The sequence below is a fragment of the Muntiacus reevesi genome, chromosome 17 (assembly GCF_963930625.1).
Source record: "Muntiacus reevesi chromosome 17, mMunRee1.1, whole genome shotgun sequence".
In the NCBI taxonomy this organism is placed as follows: domain Eukaryota; kingdom Metazoa; phylum Chordata; class Mammalia; order Artiodactyla; family Cervidae; genus Muntiacus; species Muntiacus reevesi.
The window spans coordinates 5,286,958-5,303,915 of NC_089265.1; the positions used below are offsets into that span (position 1 = coordinate 5,286,958).

At 46.7% G+C, this 16,958-nt stretch overlaps 1 protein-coding gene across 2 annotated transcripts in view; it reads left to right on the forward strand.

Annotated features, from left to right (window-relative positions):
* The window catches only part of GALNT7 (polypeptide N-acetylgalactosaminyltransferase 7), a 132,925-nt gene that overhangs the window by 75,746 nt on the left and 40,221 nt on the right, over nt 1–16,958 (forward strand). The gene's annotated exons all lie outside the window — the stretch shown is intronic.

Here is a 16,958-nt window from a genome sequence, read left to right on the forward strand (position 1 = left end):
GTGGGCAGAACAAGGTGGCAGCCTTCACTGGGGCGGGCAGGGGAAAACTGAGGTTGGCAGTCCTAGGAGGGATTGAAATGAGGTGGGCACATCAGTTACCAGGGAAACCAGCAGAGGAGCACGCCCCTCACGGCCCCTTTGATCAACTGTCTCAGTGGCGACATTCTGATACAAATATTAGAGCAACCTTTAGCCGGGCCGGGGGCGGGTATACAGGCACTTACTGATCAGGCCCCGTGATGAGCAGGGGAGGTCAGCCAGGTGAGTGGGTGTAGGTGAGGCGGGGTGGCTGGGGCAGAGCTGTCCCGGGGGCCTGGCCGTGCGCTCGGGCGACTCCCGCCTGGGACAGCAAGTCCCCGGGAGTCAGTGCATTATGTTTTCTCAAGTGGGGGCCATGGGGGAAGCAAGAGGGAGGACTTGTAGGATTCCGTGGAGGCACTTCTTAGTCACCTTTGCTCACTTTAAGACAGACATGTAAGAAATGCACTTAGTATCCGATAGAATTACTCTTTCATCATCCTTGCAACACGTAAGGTGAACAATGCTAAAATGTAGAAAGGCCAAAGTAATTCCATGGGTTAAAATGATATAAAAATAGTTTAACTTCAGTAATATCGTCCAGTTCATTGCTGGGGAATGGCCACGGTTTTGCTTTCCTCATCCCAGAATCCTACAGGGAGCGTCCGCAGTACCAAGTGTAGCTAATGTGGAGAAGATTGTCATTTTTAGTTAACCTCAGTAACTCCTTTCAGGGGCTTCCCAGGTGCCCTGAGTGGTAAAGAACACTCCTGCCAATGCAGGAGACACAGGAGACCCGGGTTGGATCCCTGGGTGGGGAAAATCCCCTGGAGGGGGAAATGGCAGCCCTGGAGAAGGAAATGGTATTCTTAGCTGGGAAATCCCATGGACAGAGGAGCCTGGCAGGCTACCGTCCACCGGGTAACAAACAGCTGGACAGGACTGAAGCAACTTAGCACACAGGCAGCTCCTTTTAGAAGGAGCACTGCCATTTTGATCAAAAGGAAAACATCCACACCTTCTCCAGAATGGCAAGGCCCGGCAGGCACATCAGAACTGGGAAAAAGGGCTCTGGAGAAAGATATAAGCATCTGAGCTCCATGTTCCTAGGACTGTCCCCGCAGAGGAAGGGGCTGGGGGGGGCGGCCTTCAAAGACGCTTGCCTCGTCTTCCGTGAGGCGGGAGCTCCCCCTAGAGGCGGACGGGCTCAGTGCAGGCCTGCCGGGGCTTCTCTCAGTGAGGGGAGTGGGAGGGGGCTTCAGGAAGGCAGAGAACTCCTTCCTCAAAGTAACATGGTGGTTCTTATTGAAAGCCAAGAAGAGTTTGTGCTGAGCAAGACATGGAGCCTCCTAGATTAGGGTTTGGCTGTCCCTCCTTTTTTGAAGAAAGTAGGGAAAACCACTGGACCTTTCAGGTATGACCTAAATCAAATCCCTTACGATTATACAGTGTAAGTGAGAAATAGATTTAAGGGACTAGATCTGATAGACAGAGTGCTGATGAACTATGGATGAAGGTTTGTGACACTGTACAGGAGACAGGGATCAAGACCATCCCCAAGAAAAAGAAATGCAAAAAAGCAAAATGGCTGTCTGAGGAGGCCTTACAAATAGCTGTGAAAAGAAGAGAAGTGAAAAGCAAAGGAGAAAACACAGGATATACCCATTTGAATGCAGAGTTCCAAAGAATAGCAAGGAGAAATAAGAGAGCCTTCCTCAGCAATCAATGCAAAGAAATAGAGGAAGACAACAGAATGGGAAAGCCTAGAGATCTCTTCAAGAAAATTAGAGATACCAAGGGAACATTTCATGCAAAGATGGGCTCAATAAAGGACAGAAATGGTATGGACCTAACAGAAGCAGAAGATATTAAGAAGAGGTGGCAAGAATACATAGAAGAACTGTACAAAAAAGATCTTCATGACCCAGATAATCACAATGATGTGATCACTCATCTAGAGCCAGACATCCTAGAATGCAAAGTCAAGTGGGCCTTAGCAAGCATCACTATGAACAAAGCTAGTGGAGGTGATGGAATTCCAGATGAGCTCTTTCAAATCCTAAAAGACGATGTTGTGAAAGTACTGCACTCAATATGCCAGCAAATTGGGAAAACTCAGCAGTGGCCACAGAACCGGAAAAGGTCAGTTTTCATTCCAATCCCAAAGACAGGCAATGCCAAAGAATGCTCAAACTAGCGCACAGTTGCACTCATCTCACATGCTAGTAAAGTAATGCTCAAAATTCTCCAAGTCAGTCTTCAGCAATATGTGAACCATGAACTTCCAGATGTTCAAGCTGGTTTTAGAAAAGGCAGAGGAAGCCGAGATCAAATTGCCAACATCTGTTGGATCATCGTAAAAGCAAGAGAATTCCAGAAAAAAACATCTATTTCTGCTTTATTGACTATGCCAGAGTCTTTGACTGTGTGGATCACAATAAACTGTTGAAAATTCTGAAAGAGATAGGCATACCAGACCACCTGACCTGCCTCTTGAGAAACCTGTATGCAGGTCAGGAAGCAACAGTTCGAACTGGACATGGAACAACAGACTGGTTCCAGATTGGGAAAGGAGTATGTCAAGGGTGTATACTGTCACTCTGCTTATTTAACTTATATACAGAGTACATCATGAGAAACGCTGGGCTGAATGAAGCACAAGCTGGAATCAAGATTGCTGGGAGAAATATCAATAACCTCAGATATGCAGATGACACCACCTTTATGGCAGAAAGTGAAGAAGAACTAAAGAGCCCCTTGATGAAAGTGAAAGAGGAGAGTGAAAAAGTTGGCTTACAGCTCAGCATTCAGAAAACTAAGATCATGGCATCTGGGTCCCATCACTTCATGGCAAATAGATGGGGAAACAGTGGAAACAGTGGCTGACTTTATTTTTTGGGCTCCAAAATCACTGCAGATGGTCACTGCAGCCATGAAATTAAAAGACGGTTACTTCTTGGGAGGAAATTTATGACCAACCTAGACAGCATATTAAAAAGAAGAGGCATTACTTTGTCAACAAAGGTCCGTCTAGTCAAGGCTATGGTTTTTCCAGTAGTCATGTGTGGATGTGAGAGTTGGACTATAAAGAAAGCTGAGTGGTGAAGAATTGATGCTTTTGAACTGTGGCGTTGGAGAAGACTCTTGAGAGTCCCTTGGACTGCCAGGAGATCCAACTAGTTCATCCTAAAGGAGATCAGTCCTGGGTGTTCATTGGAAGGTCTGAGCCTGAAGCTGAAACTCCAATACTTTGGCCACCTGATGGGAAGAGCTGACTCATTGGAAAAGACCCTGATGCTGGGAGGGATTGGGGGCAGGAGGAGAAGGGGATGATAGAGGATGAGGTGGTTGGATGGCATCACTGACTTGATGGACATGAGTTTGGGTGTCCTCTGGGAGTTGGTGATGGACAGGGAGGTCTGGCGTGCTACAGTCCATGGGGTCACAAAGAGTTGGACACGACTGAGCGACTGAACTGAAATGAACTGTCCCTGCGGTGGAGCCTGGCTGTCGCCGGGTAGGGGCTGTGGGGGGGCCATGGGGGGCGGAGGCTGAGGAGAGGGTGTGCTGCGGTCCTGTGCCATCACCGAGGGCACGAAGTTTCCAGCCCCGAGGCATTCATTTACATTTATTCCTATGGTTTGGGGGAAATATTTCTCAGTTGCTTTATTTGTTTATTGGCCATGCCACAATGTTTGTGGGATCTTAGTTCCCCGACTAGGGATTGAACCCAAACTCTCAGCAGTGAGAGCAGAGTCCCAACCACTGGACTGCCAGGGAAGTCCCTCTCAGTCATCTTAAAATGAGGTTAAACTTGTCTTCCACTCCCACATGATGAACTGTCGTGGCCAGGCTGATTCGTTCGTTCTTCTCTGTTGCCGCAGCTGATGACGACAGGGTGCTCAGCTAACACCCGGCAGGAGCAACAGCGTCCTTTTCCGCTTACGGAGCACCTGCTGGGTGTCTGGCAGTGTACTGCGCTCTCCCACACACTGTCTCCCTTCTTAGATTTATGCTGAAACAGCATGAGTTTTTTTTCCCCTCTGTGTTTACAGAGGACAGAACTGAGGCTCAGAAGCAGAAAAGTTGAAGGTCACATAACTAGAAGTTTGGGGTGGTGGGACCCTGATTCTGGCTTCCTCACCACATTGCCTTGTTAGTGACGATAAACTAACGGCCAGGAGGTGTATTGTACATGTGCGTGTGTGCTAAGTTTGCTTCAGTCAAGTCCAACTCTTTGCGACTCGAGCCCACCAGGCTCCTCTGTCCATGCGGATTCTCCAGGCAAGAATACTGGAGTGGGTTGCCATGCCCTTTTCGAGGGCATCTTCCTGACCCAGGGATGGAACCTGTGTCTCTTACGGCTCCTGCATTGGCAGGCAGGTTCTTTGTCTCTAGCACCACCTGGGAAGCCCCTCATTGCAGTATATACATCACATTAACTTTCTTTTTTTTAAGATGGAAGGAACTTCTTTTTAAAATGATTTTTTAATTTAATGTAATTTATTTATGTATTGGCTGTGCTGGGTCTCCGTTGCTGTGTGGGCTTTCTCTAGTTGTGGCGAACAAGCGCTGTTCTGTAGCTGTGGTCGGGTGGCGAGCTGCAGGGCACGAGCTCCAAGTGTGTGGGCTTGGTAGTTGTGGTGCATAGGCGTAGTTGCTCCGAGGCGTGTGGGATCTTCCCAGATCAGGGATTGAACCTGTGTCTTTTGCATTGGCAGGGGGGTCCTTTACCACTGAGCCAACAGGGAAGCCTGCACTTTTTTTAAAAAAGGAAAACAGAAAGTTAGAAAAAGGTAAAGGGGCAAAGGTTTTTCTCTCATTACTGCAGAAATCTTTCCTGCTCCTCGGCCACGTTTTCTCCATCTCAGCACTATTGGCGGTCTTGGCAGGTGGGCTGCCCTGTGCCTTGAAGGATGGTTAGCAGCATCTCTGGAATCTCTCCACCCGATGCCCATGGCACACACAGCCCCTCCCTGTCCCCAGCCGTGACAACCTGAATGTCCCCAGACTTCACCACATGCGCCCTGTAGGGCAGACTCTCTCCTGGTTAATAATCGCTGCTCTGCAGGGCCAGTCACCACAATGTTGAGTGGAGGGGAAGGGACCAGAGCAGGGGGTGGGTAACACGATGGGAAAAATAGATGAGACTTACAGCCTTGGGGGGAGATAGGCAAGAGATCTGTGAAATAGCCAAGTAAATAAATGTAAAATGAAGTTAGTTATTAACTGTGAGGATTTTGTGATGAACTTTAGAACACCTGTGGCCAAACATGCAGACATCTCTGGTGGTATTTCAGTAATTGTTCGTGGGTACACAAAAGCTTTTTAACAGGATGATACAGCAACTTGAAGACATGCATTGATTATTTTTACTCTCCCCCTTCCATTAAAAAAAAAAAAAAAAAGAGTCTTCTATATAATACCTGAGTAGTCACAAGGCATTTATTATTTCTTTTTTTTTTTTTCATTTATTATTTCTGTTCTAATGATTGCAAAACTTTGAGCAGTTACACAGAGGAATCAGAGGAATGCAGTCAAAGCTGAAGTGATTTAAGATGCGAGTGCTTATGATACAAGATAACATGTCCTTGACACAACAAAACCAGCCCGGCAGGGCATTTGAACTGTCTTGTTTTTCCCATCAGTTTCCACTATGAAGTGTAATGTGTGGGTGACACACCTCTGGTTGTTGCTTCTGTGTGTCTGCTCTCACAGGGCAGGAATTCTCTGAGGACACATTCCCCACAGTCCTCTCTCTCTCTCTCTCTTTTTTTTTGGCCATACTTTGAAACATGTGGGAACTTAGTCCCCTGACCAGGGATCAAATCCACACTCTCTGCATTGGAAGCTTGGAGTCTTAACCACGGAATTCCCAGGGAAGTCCCCCACAGCCCACTCTGAGTCTTAGTTTCCCCATCCATGAAGAAAGGGAGTCACCAGTGTTTTTAGCTCATTTCTGGCACAGAATCTGCAGAATCCTCTCCCGGCGGCTCCCTGGGGAGCATCTCCGTGCACTGGTCCTGCCGTCTCCTCAAAACCCCCAGGCTCCCCTGTCCAGTTTGGAAACCACTCGATTAGGCATCCACGAAGGTCTGTTCCATTTTCCAGGTAGTTTTCTCTCTGTTTCTACATCCTCCCCCAGTCTTCCTAATGCATCTCTAGATGCAAGGCTGAGAAGAACTGGTGTGCAGTGGTTGCCAGTCTGGCTTAGCAGGATGTGAGTCCCATCGCTTATCCCCACCACCCACCCAGGGCAGGGGGTACCCTGGCCCTGCACGGTGTGACCGCTCTTCTTGGAAAGTCACAGCAGATGTAGGATCAGGGCAGAGACACTTGCTGCTCTGCTTCCAGCCCTGCAGTCACAGGCACTGGGGGGTGAGGGTGGGACAGAACCCGACCTCAACCCTGTGCCTGCCCACAGGAGGCATCTGGTCCTCCCGGCCCTCTCCACCCTCATTAAAGACCAGGAGGCCTGCTCTTCAGAGAGTCATTTAAGTGTGTTATCTGTGATGCATGTTTATGAAGCATCTTTATAGTAATTAAGTGTTCTGCTTAGGAGCAAAGCAAACATAATAGTGTATTATCAATTACAACGTGACTCTCTCTTTAACTGGAGGCACTTAAAATCCTATCCCTCTGTAGGAGGGGCCTCTGCTTAGATCTGAGTTGGAAGAAGACACTTCAGGGAGAGCAGGGGGCAGGCGGGGGGGGCGGGTGTGGTCCTCGAGCAGAGGGTCTGTATTAAGGGACAGGGCAGATCCGCCATCAATGTGAGGTCCTGTCACCTGGACCGGCCTCCAGCTCATGCCGAGGAGATGCTGTGGAGGAGCGATCCCCCGAGTTGTCCGTGGGTCTCCACACCTCCGGGTGTGTTGAATCTGGCAGCCCCCACCTGGTGGGTTCTGCAGTGGCCCTGCGCTGGACGGGGTGTGGCAGCAGGTGGAGCCTGAGGAGATGGAGCCTCAGGTGCCTGGGAGCCCCGAGCCCACGGGTGCAGCGAGGCATGGACCTCTCACAGCTGAGAGGAGTCAGAGAGCTTGCACCTCTTCTTGGCAGATATGGGTGATAGATATACACACTCTATTTCCTGGTGAGTATTAAATCTGATATCATTGTTTAGTCACTCAGTCGTGTCCAGCTCTTGCAATCCTATGGACTATAGCTCACCCTCCCCATCCCCGCCCCGCCACCGGCTCCCTCTGTCCATGGGATTCTCTAGCAAGAATACTGGAGTGGGTTGCCATACCCTCCTCCAGGGGATAAAAAAAATGTAAAAGTCATACAATACACTGGGTATTATGAGCCCCACTGATCAGAAATCACCCTCAGCTGGCATAGCAGAGACCCCACAAAAGCTCTTTCTCTGCGAGCCTCTCATCATGCAGGGGGTGTGTTCAGCCCCATCCTTAGGGCATATTACCCTCTCCATTGTCCTCTACCCAGTCATTCTGTTCCATGAGAGGAGGAGGCATCCTTAACGTCAGCTTAAGATGAAGAGCTAGTTTACTGGAAAGTGTGGGGTGACTGAAGCATCATTAAGAGAAGTGAAGAAAGAATTAAGATACAGTAGGGCTGTGGGGTGTAGTATGTAAATAAATACTTCATAATAATAAACACCTTTGTAATTTCTAAAAACACACATCTGTTTTCCAGTTTAACTCTGTATTTCTTCTACCTCTAAGCATCGTTGGAGCCTATCCTGTCGTCTAAGCAAGAGAACACAGTCTTTTAAAAGGGTAGGCTTGCCAGTGAAACAGGCTCATTTCTCTGTTGTTTTTTAGCAGCTCAGTCATGTGCGACTCTTTGTGACTCCATCAACTGTAGCCCACTAGGCTCCTCTGTCCGTGGGATTTTGTAGGCAAGAGTACTGGAGTGGGTTGCCATTTCCTTCTCCAGGGGATCTTCCCTACCCAGGGATCTAACCCATGTCTCTGACATTGCAGGCATGTACTTAAACACTGAGCTACCAGGGAAGCCCCATTTCTCCGTTTCTGTCCCTGCTAAGCGCTAAAGGTCTCTCTTCTTCAGCCTCTTTTTCTATTCTTTTGGCAGCTTCCTGCAGTATTCAGGGCACGGTTTTATAGAAGGCATCTCTGAACATTTTACAGAATTTTCCCAGCTTACCCTGACTTTTTATGGCTCCACTGATTAAAGTTCTATTCTCTGGTCTAATAATTGTTTTCAGAGCATAAATCTAATTTTAATGGAGGGAATGTAATTCAGTCTCTACCTCTTACACCTTGCAGGTTATTTTGGCAGCCAGCAGCCTTTGCCCGTAGAATAGAGATCCACCCACCACTCTTCCCCTTTGTAGTGGGCAGTCCAGAGTGGCAGGCTTCACGTGGCCACTGTCACTGTCCTCATTGCAGACACATAGCTTCTGTGCATCTGCACTTTGATGTGCAGTCAGTCCTTTTTGTTATTATTTAAGATTTTTTGTGATGTGGACCATTTCATTTATTGATTTTGTTACAAAATTGATTTTGTTTTCTGGTTGGTTGGTTCTTTTTTTTTTTTTTTGGCTGTGTGGCATGTGGGATCTTAGGTCCCCCACCAGGGATCAAAGCTGCACCCTTTGCACTGGAAGGCACAGTCTTAAGCACTTCCGCTGCAGTCATGGTGGTGATGCTCCTAGAGTCCTTGTGAGCACTGGGCGAGGAATACAGAACCATCACTCATGGAGGAAACACAGGATGAGTTCTCACACACCTCTGGCACATTTCCACCCCCATCTCATACATCACCTTGTTTTACGTGTGTTTCTATCTAAACACACATTACTTAATGTGTACTGTTGCATCACAACATTGACTTCACGGCCAGCAGCCCAGGGGACGCATGCCTGCAAGAAGCCTGTGTAACACACACGCTTCCCCCTCAGTCTCAGCACAGCCTCGCACATGCAGGAACCCCACACAGCAACCCCACATAGCACTGCATCCCAAGCTCAGGGCGCCGTTTTAAACAGCAAACTCAGCAACCAAAAGCCCAAAAATGAGAAATAAGTGGACTAAACAGACCATAAAAAGGAGTGTCAGAGGAAGAGCATCATCTTGTGTCCACCTGATCACATTTCCCCTCTCTGCACGTGCTCTTCAATAACCACGAAAACGTCCCAAGTATCTTCCCTCGTGGTCCAATGGTTAGGACTCTGCCTTCCAGTGCAGGGGTGCGGGTCTGACCCCTGGTTGGGCAGCTAAGATCCCACATGCCTCGCAGCCAAAAACCTGAGACATAAGACCAGAGCAGTGTTGTGACAAATTCAGTGAAGACTTTGAAAAGGGTCCGCATAACAAAGTCTTTTAAAAAAATGTCCCACGTACTGGTTTTGAGTTACAAGTACATTTTAAGGAGTAAGCCGATTAACAAACACAGAATCCATGAAAAATAAGGAGCCACTGTGTTCCTGCATATTTTAGTTTGGAGTACAGGTTAATCACAGAAATATTTAGTCTATAGTTACTGGACAAAGTGCCTAGTGTCCTGTTACAGTAAATGCAAATCTTCATAACACTGGAAATGGTAATCTGATAAACGAAATATGTTTTGTTAATTCATACGAGAGAGAAAATCTGATAATGGCTTTTTGAAATGTCAAGACCAAAAAGCATAGACTGTTAAGTGTTTCCATTCAGAGAACAGAAATAAATTGGTCCCGTTGTGGTTCAGGGTACCCGGTCATTCATCTTTCTTTTCTGTCTCCTCCTCCCCCACCTGCTGGTACCTCCTTTGGGTCTTAGTGCTACAGGGCTCAGGAAGGAGGCTGGAGTGGGGCCAAGAAAACTCACAAAGGCTGCTGCAGTCAGCACAGGGGCTATGAACCAGGAGGTGTCCTGCACTGTTTAGAATACTTATTAGACTCAGTGCTGAAATAGTCCCTGCTGATGAGCAGACCTAACCAGAGTTTCTGAGGGACTGGTGACCAGGTGAAGGTGGTGGTATCTTAGTTTCAAGCTCCAACGCATCACTTACCAATGTGGTTAGGTGCTGCATTGAATGTTTATTTCCCTAGTAACTAGCCTCAACTTCTATCAGGAACACTTAATATGCTCAAATTTTATCTCCCCTCTTGTTCAAGAGACCCCACTCCAGGACTCTTGCCTGAAAAATCCCATGGACAGAGAAGCCTGGTGGGCCGCAGTCCATGGGGTCTTGAAGAGTTGAGCACGACTGAGCAACTTCACTTTCACTTTTCACTTTCATGCATTGCAGAAGGAAACGGCAACCCACTCCAGTGTTCTTGCCTGGAGAATCCCAGGGATGGCGGAGCCTGGTGGGCTGCCGTCTATGGGGTCGCACAGAGTCTGACACGACTGAAGTGACTTAGCAGCAGCAGCAGCAGCTTCTTCAAGAGAAGTGATTGGAATTCTGTCCAGTAGCCCATAAACAAAGCCCATTCCATCTGGTTCCTACTTAGGTCTTCATCTCAGAGGAGCACAGTCTAATAGACCACGGTCATGAAGTCACTTGTCATACTGCAGGAGAAGGGATGGACAGCTGTTGAGGAGGAAAGTTCGCAGACATGGTGCTGGGAGGTCTCACACACAAGTGGGATCCAGTATCCTACCCCCCACCCAGCTGACTGTGGGCAAGTTATTTACAAAAGTCCTGTGAAGAAGAGAGCAAGATAATACCCATGGATGCATACTTCTAGGGCTTCCCAGGCACTAGTGGTCAAGAACCCACCTGCTAATGCAGAAGACCCAAGAAACGCTGGTTTGATCCCTGGGTTAGGAAGATCCCCTGGAGGAGGGCATGGCAATCCACTCCAGTATTTTTGCCTGGGAAATCCTGTGGACAGAGGAGCCTGATGGGCTACAGTCCACGGGGTCAAAAAGAGTCAGACACGACTAAGCACATACACATTCGTATTTCTAGAATCTGAAAATACAAAATGCTAATGAAACGTATTTAGAAGTACAGCCACTAGTTTTGAGAATTCTGCAGAAGTACCGAGGGTGCTGTTACTGCTGTTACTGGTGGTATGTAGGGATATGGATCATATCACACAGAAATCTTTAAAAATTAAGGGGAAAATACTCTGGCGGTAAATACAGACAAACTTCTTTCCTTTAAACTGTGGCAGTAGCATGGTTGTCTCTGCTCCCTAGAAGAGAAACTGAGCAGATTGGCATCAGCTTCAGAAAACAAGACTTTGTATTGCCAAAGGATTCAATTAAATTGCTCCGCTGAGGTCTTGCTTAGGGGAAGAAATGCTTTCTTTTTTTTTGAGTAACAAGTGTTATGTGAATAAAAATTGTAGGGGGGAAATGGTTTTTGGTTTTCTATTGTCTTAGGGAATGAGGAAGCTGCAGAGATGGCTGTCTCTCATGCCTTAGGTCTTTGTATGAAAGTTCACCACGGGGGTGTTTGCTCCGGGGCTCCCCTGGGGCAGCAGATGTGTGGCCAGCCAGGCCACATGTGGGCAAATAGCCAGGCAGGTCAGAGGGGCTCAGGGTGTGGGAACCGGGGTCGGCATAAGTGTTACATTAGTGATGTCTACTTACAGTATTGAGAGGAATTTTTTTTAAATTCTCCTTTTATTTATTTATTTTGCCTGCACTGTGCAGCATGTGGGATCTTAGTTCCCCAACCAGGGACTGAACCCACGCCCCCCACTGTGGAAGCTTGGAGTCAACCTACTGGACCACCAGGGAAGTCCCTCGAAGGGAATTTAAAAAGAAACCTTTTTACTCCCTGAGAAGCATAATTGAACATCTCTCAATTTGCTTCAGAACGTCTAGAACTGTTTTAAAACTGCTTCACAATATCTAGGGTTGCTTTCTAAGGCCTTGGGTGGATTTTGAAGAAGTATGATTTTTTTCTACTGCATGAAATACTTTCTTTCTAAAATGGTGGTAATTAGACGTACTTTTTCAGTAATGCTGGAAGCACTGTGTTGGCACGTGGAAGAACTGACTTTCTTGCTGGGATTTGTAAACCTCCCCAGGCTGGCAGCTGGCCCTCCCGGACGGCCTCTTCTCCTTACCTCCCTAGCCCCCAGCTCTCCGGCTCTCACATCTGTCTCTGTGGCAGCCTTTTCCGGCCCCTGCAGTGTCAGCTCCAGGGACAGCCGCCCTCCCCTTCTGTGTTGTCCCCGCCCTGCCCCTGCGATGGGATGGAGACCCCAGGGAGGGCTGGCTCTGTAATCAGATGGATCTCGATGGCATAACCAGTCAGTATCAGGAGGGAAAGCATGGCAGAAGTGAAACACGGAGGCACCCACGTGAGAACCTGTCCAGTATCCTACTGTTGAATCAAAATTCACATGGGTGTAAATAGTCATGTTTTTATAAAATGTGTCCTCGCTTAAAATAGATGCATTCAGGTAAAGCCTCCCACAGAGCACGTGCTGTGGGAAACGGGGAATTCTAGGACTGGGAATCCCTCGTGGGAAGGTTTTAGTTAGAAAAGAGCTACCAGAGGGTACTTCCCTGGTGGTCCCGGGGTTAAGACTCCAGGCTTCCACTGTAAGAGGCACGAGTTCCATCCCTGGTTGGAGCACTAAGATCCCACATGCCACATGGTGTGGCCAGAAAGTTTAAAAAAAAAAAAAGAGGAATCAGGCAGACCTCTTGCCCAAGGGGTTGATGCTTATGAAGCTGCCACGTGGTGTTCTGTTTGGCTGTGATTGTCTCAAGTAGCAATATTACGTCTCAATATTTTGGAAGAGGAAGTATCTTTAACAGAAAATTTAAAACAAGACAATAAAAGTCACCTCACAGCCAGGCAGGAGCTTTTACACAGATGCTCCTTGTAGCTGCCAGCTCAGTCTTGTTGCCACATGGATGATTTCAGCGGGACGCATCCCAGTGGACCAACCAAATAGAAGGATCAGTAACCTTTCCTCGTGCCTGGGGGTGTTTCCTTGACTCTCCCCACCGCTCATCACACCATTGGTCCCCGCTGCTCCACCAGCTGCCACCCCGCACAGATCAGATTCCTGTTGCCCTTTTCCTTTTTTCTTTCTTTTTCTGGTAATTGTCTCCCTTGCGTGTGGTTTACCTGCAGACCTGCTAGAAACCTAGGGCCTCCGAGGAGAAAAGGCAGCAAGCTGATGACTCACCCTATTTGTGATCTCAGAGGTGTCCAGTCCTTGGGTTCCTTTGGCAGAGTTTAATGAATTACAGGGTTTCCCAAAATTGTGACTTGAGATTTTCTGGCATCTGCCTTCTTCAAGGTGAGAATGAACTTACCCTGTCAGTAACATCTTGCTGTTAGTCAATAAGTTGTGTCCGACTCTTTGTGACCCCAGAGGACTACAGCACTCCATGTTCCCCTGTCCTTCGCTATCTCCTGAAGTTTGTTCAGATTCATGTCCACTGAATCGGTGATGCTGTCTAACCATCTCATCCTCTGTCATCCCCTTCTCCTCCTGCCCTCAATCTTTCCCAACATCAGGGTCTCTTCCAGTGAGTTAGTTCTTTGCATCAGGTGGCCAAAGTATTAGAGCTTCACCTTCAGCATCTGTCCTTCCAATGAATATTTAGGGTTGATTTCCTTTAGGATTGACTGGTTTGATCTCCTTGCAGTCCAAGGGACTCTCAAGAGTCTCTTCAAGCACCACAATTCGAAAGCATCAATTCTTTGGTGCTCAGCCTTCTTTATTTAACTTACCTTGTGATAACATCTCATCTCTGAGTCATAACCCTTTTGATAACTAACTTCATCTCACTTCTGGTGACTCATTACCTCCTCAAGTATTTGATTTTCTACAAAATTACAATGAAGCAAAGATGTAAGGGAGAAGCAAACATAATTTAATACAAGTAAAGAGAGAGACTACTTCAGTGGTTTCTGGAAACAGTATTACCAAGCTCCTCCTCTACAGTATTAAACATCACTATGTATCAATTATACTGTTCCTTTTCATACTGTTCATGGGGTTCTCAAGATAAGAATGCTGAAGTGGTTTGCCATTCCCTTCTCCAGTGGACCACGTTTTGTCACAACTCTCTGCCATGACCCATCCGACTTGGGTGGCCCTACACGGCATGGCTCATAGTTTCATTGAGCTAGACAAGGCTGTGGTCCATATAATCAGTTTGGTTAGTTTTCTGTGATTGTGGTTTTCATTCTATCTGCCCTCTGATGGATAGGGATAACAGGCTTATGGAAGCTTCCTGATAGGTGAGACTGACTGAGGGGGAAACTGGTTCTTGTTCAGATGGGCAGGGCCATGCTCAGTAAATCTTTAATCCAATTTTCTGTTGATGGGCAGGGCTGTGTTCCCTCCCTGTTGGTTGACCTGAGGCCAAACTATAGTGGAGGCAATGAAGATAATGGCGAGCTCCTTCCAAAGGTTCTGTACATGCACTGCTGCACTCGGTGCCTCTGACCCTGAAGCAGGCCACCGCTGATTCACGCCTCTGCCAGAGACCCCTGGACACTCACGGGCATGTCTCGGTCAGATTCTTGTGGGGTCACAGCTTCTTTCTTCTGGGTCCTGGTGCACACAAGGTTTTGTTTGTGCCCTCCAAGAGTCTGTTTCCCCAACCCTGTGTAACTTCTGGTGGTTCTCTGGTGGGTCAAGAGCTACCTGGAGTAACAGGCAAATTTGGCCTTGGAGTATAAAACACAGCAGGGCAAAGGCTAACAGAGTTCTGCCAAAGGAACGCGCTGGTCATAGCAAACACTGTCTTCCAACAACACAAGAGAAGACTCTACACATGGACATCACCAGATGGTCAATACCAAAATCAGATTGATTATATTCTTTGCAGCAAAGATGGAGAAGCTCTATACAGTCAGCAAAAACAAGACTGGGAGCTGACTGTGGCTCAGATCATGAACTCCTTATTGCCAAATTCAGACTTAAATTGAAGAAAGTAGGGAAAAGCACTGTGCCATTCAGGTATGACCTAAATCAAATCCCTTATGACTACACAGTAGAAGTGACAAAGAGATTCAAGGGATTAGATCTGATAGACAAAGTGCCTAAAGAACTACAGATGGAGGTTCCTGACTTTGTACAGGAGGCAGTGATCAAAACCATCTCCAAGAAAAAGAAATACAAAAAGGCAAAATGGTTGTCTGACAAGGCCTTACAAATAACTGAGAAAAGAAGAGAAGCTAAAGGCAAAGGAGAAAAGGAAAGATGTACCCCATTTGGATGCAGAGTTCCAAAGAATAGCAAGGAGAGATAAGAACGCCTTCCTCAGTGATCAGTGCAAAGAAATAGAAGAAAACAATAGAATGGAAAAGGCTAGAGATATCTTCAAGAAAATTAGAGATACCCAGGTAACATTTCATGCAAAGATGGACTCAATAAAAGACAGAAATGGTATAGACTTATCAGAAGCAGAAGATATCATGAAGAGGTGGCAAGAATACACAGAACTATACAAAAAAGATCTTCATGACCCAGATAATCATGATGGTATGATCACTCACCAATCTAGAACCAGACATCCTGGAATGCAAAGTCAAGTGGACCTTAGGAAGCATTACTACGAACAAAGCTAGTAGAGGTGATGGAATTCCAGTTGAGCTATTTCAAATTCTAAAAGATTATGCTATGAAAGTGCTACACTCAATATGCCAGCAAATTGGGAAAACTCAGCCGTGGCCAGAAGACTGGAAAAGGTCAGTTTTCATTCCAATCCCAAAGAAAGGCAATGCCAAAGAATGTTCAAACTACTACACAATTGCACTCATCTCACATGCTAGTAAAGTAATGCTCAAAATTCTCCAAGCCAGGCTTCAACAGTATGTGAACTGTGAACTTCCAGATGTTCAAGCTGGTTTTAGAAAAGGCAGAGGAACCAGAGATCAAATTGCCAACATCTGTTGGATCATAAAAAAACACGAGAGTTCCAGAAAAATATCTACTTCTGCTTTATTGACTACGCCAAAGCCTTTGACTGTGGAGTACAACAAACTGTGGAAAATTCTAAGAGATGGGAATACCAGACCACCTGACCTGCCTCCCGAGAAATCTGTATGCAAGTCAGGAAACAACAGTTAGAACTGGACATGGAACCACAGACTGGTCCCAAGTAGGAAAAGTATGTCAAGGCTGTATTTTGTCATCCTACTTATTTAACTTACATGCAGAGTACATCGTGCTAAATGCCAGGCTAGATGAAGCAGAAGCTGCAATCAAGATTGCTGGGAGAAATATCAATAACCTCAGATATGCAGATGACATCACCCTTATGGCAGAAAGTGAAGAAGAACTAAAGAGCCCCTTGATGAAAGTGAAAGAGGAGAGTGAAAAAGTTGGCTTAAAGCTCAGCATTCAGAAAACTAAGATCATGGCATCCAGTCCCATCACTTCATGGCAAATAGATGGGGAAACAGTGGAAACAGTGAGAGACTATTTTGGGGGGCTCCAAAATCACTGCAGATGGTGACTGCAGTCATGAAATTAAAAGATGCTTGCTCCTTGGAAAAAAAGCTATGACCAACCTAGACAGCATATTAAAAAGCAGAGACATTACTTTGCCAACAGAGGTCTGTCTAGTCAAGGCTTTGGTTTTTCCAGTAGTCATGTATGGATGTGAGAGTTGGACTTTAAAGAAAGCTAAGTACCAAAGAATTGATGCTTGTGAACTATGGTATTGGAGAAGACTCTGGAGAGTCCCTCGGACTGCAAGGAGATCCAACCAATCCATCCTAAGGAAAATGAGTCCTGAATATTCATTGAAAGGACTGATGCTGAAGCTGAAACTCCAATACTTTGACCACCTGATGCGAAGAACTGACTCATTGGAAAAGTTCTTGATTCTGGGAAAGATTGAAGGCAGGAGGAGAAGGGCATGACAGAGGATGAGATGGTTGGATGGTGTCACCGACACAATGGACATGAGTTTGAGTAGGCTCTGGGAGTTGGTGATGGACAGGGGGGCCTGGCATGCTACAGTCCATGGGGTTGCAAAGAGTCGGACACAACTGAGTGACTAAACTGAACTAAACTGATGTGTCAATTTTACTAC